This window comes from Silene latifolia, chromosome X (assembly GCF_048544455.1).
Source record: "Silene latifolia isolate original U9 population chromosome X, ASM4854445v1, whole genome shotgun sequence".
Lineage (NCBI taxonomy): Eukaryota > Viridiplantae > Streptophyta > Magnoliopsida > Caryophyllales > Caryophyllaceae > Silene > Silene latifolia.
In genome coordinates, this window is record NC_133537.1 from 255,622,900 (window position 1) to 255,629,616 (window position 6,717).

Here is a 6,717-nt window from a genome sequence, read left to right on the forward strand (position 1 = left end):
GAACCTTATGTTGGAAGTATTGCTTCAAAAGAAGCTCTTATTATCCCACATTGGTATAATTGGTGGGATTGTTAGACGTGTTGAAATTCTATGCGGTTTTTGCACAATTTCCAAGTTTGATAGTTCAGTCTTCTATACTGATTGTCGCGGTTTTTCCATACGGATTACTCAGTCTTCTAAACTGATTATTGGCTTCCCCATGCTAATTGTGTAGTCTTCTATGGAATAAATTACAAGACGATATTTAATACGTCTCTAGATCCTTCCTTCTATTCCTATAAATACTCCATGTTTATGCCTTTTTCGACACACAACAACATCCATTCTCTCTTATATTCTCTCTAAATATTTTATAATATTCATAGCTGATTTTGGCAACGTTCTGTTAGTAATTCTCAATCTGAGTCTTTGTCGTACACCTTAGACTCGGAAGTCGTGTAACCCTGGGAAGTTGGTTGCTAAGAGGCCGTGTGTATCGAGCGGAGCAAATTCAACTTTAGGGCAGTGATTCTATCACGCCATGACATCTTTCTCTTCAATTTATGTAAGTTTTTCTGTTCATTGTTCCTCTTATAGTCATACCGCCTACAGTCTAAAGTTGAATTTAAAAAAAAAAAAAAAAAAAATTTTGCTCCTTAAATTTTTTTTTTGTTTTGTTTTTTTTTTAAGGCGATATGGCTATCTCTATTTCTACTTATTCGTCATACAAAGTCGAATTTTATCGTATAATTTCCAATAGCAATAAGCAATGTTGTGTTATACGAAGTATTTCGATAATGAAAGTTCTGTTTTCTCTTAACTTATACGTAAATGTATGATTGCAGTAGCTAGTAAGTTTATATCACCTTATACTGTTCATCTTTTTGTTATTAATTTGTTAATCCCAGGAAAGACATGCCTTTGACCAAATATGAGATTGTTACATTCCAGTTTTCGTGATATATTATTCTTTCAATTGATTGCATAAAAAAAAAAATTGATCGATTAAAAGCATACTAATTTGGCGGGCTTATATATTGACGACAATCCATTCACTTTCACGTTTCAACTCGACCACGCCGACAACCGCTGGCATCGACCTCGACCTCGCCACCGGGCTCTCCCTCTCGGACCTCACAAGGTTTGTTATTCACTTTTCCCCAAATCAAATCTAGGGTTTTGTGTTCTTGCCAATTTAAATCCTATTTTCTGCTATTCAGTCTTCACTCCATCTACTAATTGCCTTAATTTAGAACTTGGATTATATGATTTTATTCTTATTTTATGGAGATATTGTTGATGACAATGTATTGTTATACAGTACTCGGTTATGTAGTACGATTTTGAGCAATATTCCTGCCACTTGTTTGGTCAACTAATATTTCTTGTTTGCTCATTAAAATTGATTCCTGCCACTTGTTTGGTTAACTTGCTCATTCAAATTAAATCAGTGCCTTGTTTAAAATAACTTTGTTCAGTACAATGAGTTTCTGCCTTGTTTATTAGACTTGGTTGATTATTATGATTGGTGCGTCGGGTAATGCTTGATACTCCATATGCGTCGGGTTTGTATATTTTCTTTTTTTACTACCTTATATTGTCAGTTACTTATGTTTTACGTGACAACATGTGGGGGAAGTAGGTGAATATATGTTCTACATATTATTTAACATAACTTACTGATAAGTTGTTGAAAATGTTTCCCTTATGTGATATAATTGGAAATATATTGAGTGTGTTAAAGGAAAATACTGTATGTTTGTGCAATACAAAATTGATCTAAAATAACTTGTTATGAATAGTAGGTTATGAAAAAGTATATTTTGGCATTTTGGTTTATGATGTTAATAAGTTCCTATACGACAATATTGATGTTTGATGACATGTTTCAGAATAGATGATTTTTGTTTATCATCTTATATCATCTTGAATGTTAGCCTTGAGCATATAATATCGACCATTATCGCTTAGTTAAGGCTTTGAGTAAGTTGTGGATTGTGGGGGTGTCTAGTGAAAGTATGACTATCATTGACTCTGTCGTATTTTATTTGAGTCTCAGTGTTAGAAGTGGTAATAAAGGCAATTACATGGGATTGATTGATAGTTGTGAATACTCTGATATTGAGATTGTATAAACGTTTTTCTCCGTTTATGAAATTTATGAATAGGTGGCTGGCAATACATGTGTTCGAGTAATTACTTTTTATTTGGTTTAAATGCTTACAGTAAACCAAGAAAAGGAAAATGATGCATAATCTATATTTATTTGGTTTTTATTTTGTGATGTTTCTTTAACGGAAGTTATTGGTGGTAATTGGATTACTAATATATGAGCTATTTAAGATGTATTCTTGAGTTTATACATGATAAAATGAGATTGGTGGAAAGGTTCTTACATTTATATATATGATGTTTGTATGTGTTATGAGAGATATGATATAGCTTATATCGTTGTTATAGGTGATGGACACCATAATTTTTTGTAAGGTTAATCATGAAAACAATTGTATCTTTGGGAATGAATTTGCAACTTCATTGAACGTCGAATAATTATGATATTTATTTGACAAACGGTGTCTTTCATAATGCTATATCATGCAAGTTATAGATGCATAATTGGATTGTTGTATATGTAATGGAGTATGAATATACTGTGAAGAATTTGCAGGATAAAAAGCTGGATGGCTAAGTGGTTGTATTCCTTTGTGGGAATATTTTTGACTCCATTAATTGTCATGCATCAAGCATCAGGTTTTTTGGCAGATTATCAAGAGTGATGGATAATCTGATCGGATAATGGGTTCACAAAGGTTGTGAATTGTAAGTGGATATTGAGATCCCTTACACAATAATGTGATATCATGATAGTACGTACGTAAATTGTGAAGAGGATATTGAGATCCTCCTACCAATGGCCATGGTAGAAGTTGGTGTTGGTGGCACCACAAGGAATGGGTTTAAACCCTATTGGGAGTGAATCGTGATGGGGCTCCCCCACTTGGGTTTACCAAGTTCAATGGGTCAAACGAAGTCACGAGGATCTCATGTTGTAATACTACTACCATTCCTATTTTAATAAAAGTGATGTAGTATTCTTTCTATATATATTGAGCTGTTTTCTGTCACGTGAGGAAGGTTGAGCTAAGCTCTTAATAAGTCCATAGTCCTTGTTTAAGGATGGTTTGTGACAGTCAAACCTGATGGACTTACCTATGTGAATGTGGGGGAAATGCCCTACCCCCTATGAGGTTCTTAGGCTTTAGGACCTCTAGAGCGTTCACGAGATTCCAGGCACGTGAGCGGCACCATTTATGACATTTTGCGAGGACGAACACAGATTCGAATGCAGGTTTGTGCGCAGTTATCCGTTACAAACCACCATGGAGAGTCTGATGCCGAGAGCAACTCGATACGGCTGTAGCAGGTAATTGTATGCACTGGGTGACAATTCAATTCCTCAGGAACATTGTCATCTTAAGACTTACGTTCCGTTGCCTTATATCATCTATTCCTTTTCTCTTCTTTTGAATCATGTGGGGGATTGTTGGAAGTATTGCTTCAAAAGAAGCTCTTATTATCCCACATTGGTATAATTGGTGGGATAGTTAGACGTTTTGAAATTCTATGCGGTTTTTGCACAATTTCCAAGTTTGATAGTTCAGTCTTCTATACTGATTGTCGCGGTTTTTCCATACGGATTACTCAGTCTTCTAAACTGATTATTGGCTTCCCCATGCTAATTGTGTAGTCTTCTATGGAACAAATTACAAGACGATATTTAATACGTCTCTAGATCCTTCCTTCTATTCCTATAAATACTCCATGTTTATGCCTTTTTCGACACACAACAACATCTATTCTCTCTTATATTCTCTCTAAATATTTTCTAATATTCATAGCTGATTTTGGCAACGTTCTGTTAGTAATTCTCAATCTGAGTCTTTGTCGTACACCTTAGACTCGGAAGTCGTGTAACCCTGGGAAGTTGGTTGCTAAGAGGCCGTGTGTATCGAGCGGGGCAAATTCAACTTTAGGGCAGTGATTCTATCACGCCACGACATCTTTCTCTTCAATTTATGTAAGTTTTTCTGTTCATTGTTCCTCTTATAGTCATACCGCCTACACCTTATGCCTGTTTCATTTTTAAATTTTGATTTCCTAACTTTTCTTGAAACGATTGACATGAGCCATTTTGTTGTTTACAGGGGGACCGCGAGCTGGAGCGAGAGTTGACCCAGTCTCGGGAGGAGACAGCTCGCTTGTTGAGGGAGCTTGAGGTTCGGGACGCCGAGATTGCCGCTCTTGCGGCAAGAGTTGCAGAGCTGGAGGGCGACCAGCAGTAGTTTTGTGTAGCTTTTTTGTTTGTTTGTTGACTGTATTTTGCACAGTTGTACATTTGGACCTTCATTTGAACATTCTGGACTTTGTTTGGGGCTCGAGCCCCCAGTTTGTTGTACATTTCCTATTTTGGTTGTATATACGACGGCCTGAGTGCCTTTGCTGCTGGGGTGCATTGCTTGTACCTGCAGATTAGCTTTGGACAGGTTTGGTGGATGACGTTTACGCCGTCATGCCGCCGAAATTTACATAGGAAAACACGCAAAACATTCATTTGTATATACATATGGCCTTAATTAGCGCAAAACGAGTGACTCAAAAGAATGCAAAAATGCAAAAAATCTGCCGGAAAATGACCGGACGGTAGGGATGGTTACCCCCTAAAAAAGAAAAAAAATAGAAATCTATAAGTTAGAGGTGAGATGATGAAATAAATGAAATGAAATCGAAATGAGATTTATTTCCTAAAATGAATTAATAAAAATGAAAATTATTTCCTAAAATGAAAGTGGAAATTATTAAAAATTAAAATTATTTCCTAAAATGAAAATGAAAATGTGCAAGTGCGGTAAAGTGGCGAAAATGTCGATGTCGCCTCGAAATGCGCGCCTGCGGAATTTAGGAAATCCGAAACATGGTAATCTTCACGAATTTACCAAAATAACAACCCGTAGGAATAGAAAATTATTCGTCATGGAATTAGGAAAGATCCAACGCGGAGAATTACAGAAGTGAAGCTGAGGAAGAGGCGCAGCATGAGCTGCGTCCCTTTGAAGAGGCGCAGCAGGTGCTGCGCCTGTTCCCAAGTTGCTCTATTCTGGCAGATTTTTGGAAACAGAAATTAGTATAAATAGAAACGTCGATGGAGCTTTTATTCACACAATTCTTCCGTCTCTTCTTCGTCTAATAAAATTCTCAAAATAATTTTTCATCATGAATACTTTGGAGATTCGCTTGAAGGAATGGACCAACGAATTTTCGAACATGGAGAAACATGATATGAGTGCTTATAATTTTGGGTCTTTGTTGAGTTTAAAACTCATCAAGGTTGTTAAACCGTTCTTGGATGCTTGTCTTGACTATTGGGACCCGAATTACCATGTTTTTGCGTTCCCTGGAGGTGATATTTGCCCATTTCCTGAAGAAATTGCTGCTATTGGTGGGTGGGATCCCAAACACTTGCCTGCCATTCCTTCTACTTCGCAAGGGTACAAGAGCAAATTTAGAGACTTGCTTGGGTTGACTAGACTTGAGGTGGACCGTCTAGTGACTTCGAAGGGAGTGCGAATGTTGGACTTCATAGATCGATTCATCAACAGGGCCGACCCCACCGTTTCTCATGTTGCTAGGCGGAGGGCATTTGGCTTTTGCTTGTTACATGTGTATGTCTTCCAAGGGCATGTTGATGAAGATTTGAGAGGTGATCCCCGTCTTCTGGGCCTTGTTGAGCAAATGGAGCTGCGCAGGAGCCCAGCTTGTTTATGCTTAGGAGAGATCCTTTTGGGCTTGGATAATAGGAAAGTCAACCGTGACCTACCGTATTTGGGAAGTCCCGTCATTCTGCAGCTAAAAGACATTTTTTCTTTTTCTTTTTTTTTTGTTTTCCTTTTTTTTTGTTTTTTTTTTTTGTTTTTTTTTTGTTTTTTTTTTGTTTTTTGATGTCTAATACCTGCTTTTGATAGGTTTGGCTTATGGAACGGCTCCGATTGATCGAGCCCCCAGTTCATGTTCCTTCCTATCATGCTCGTTCAATTGCGATGAGGACTAGGCTTTACATGTTGGATTTCACCTGAGTCTGCAATTATTGGGAGAACAAAATGAAGAGCGATGATGGTCCCTTGATTAGGTGGATTGTGCCGTGATGGCACCTCAAATCTGTTACTGGAGTGTCTTCTTTGGATCCTACTCGATCCGAGCGCATTCCTGGATTGGAGTTTATGGTGTGCATCTTCCCGGAAAGGCTGATGAGACAAGATGGGCTGAAACAGACGATCCCGAAGCTTGATACCGTCCCGCAGAATGCTATGGCGCTTACTACAGAGAGCCGAAGGGAGTGGGCCATTAAATGGGCTCAAAAAAATGCGTGGTTCTTGAACTCTTCGGCAAATGCCTTATGGGTGTCGGATTCTTATCTGCGATGGAGAAAGGCTACTACTCCGGAAGAGCGCGAGAGATTGAGGAAGCGTGAGCCCGTTGACTACAAGGTGCGTGAGGTAGAGAAAGAAAAGGAGAAGCATCTGACAGAAGGAGAAGAAGAGGCCGGGCTTCGAGTTATTCATCCTTCGAAGAAGCCGAAGATCTCTCCTGTCGTGGAAATGGTGATTGGCAAAAATGGAAAGTCTAGACCTCGAGAAAGACCTTTGGTGATTAGGTCTGAAGTGGCGCAAGAGCGTCCGGCTC

At 38.2% G+C, this 6,717-nt stretch overlaps 1 long non-coding RNA gene across 1 annotated transcript; it reads left to right on the forward strand.

Annotated features, from left to right (window-relative positions):
• Positions 1-721: 721 nt before the first annotated feature.
• On the forward strand, positions 722-4,435 carry LOC141621771 (uncharacterized). Its single transcript, XR_012532661.1, has 2 exons — positions 722-1,120; positions 4,185-4,435. It is a non-coding gene; the product is annotated as an uncharacterized LOC141621771 (long non-coding RNA).
• The last annotated feature ends 2,282 nt before the right edge of the window (positions 4,436-6,717 follow it).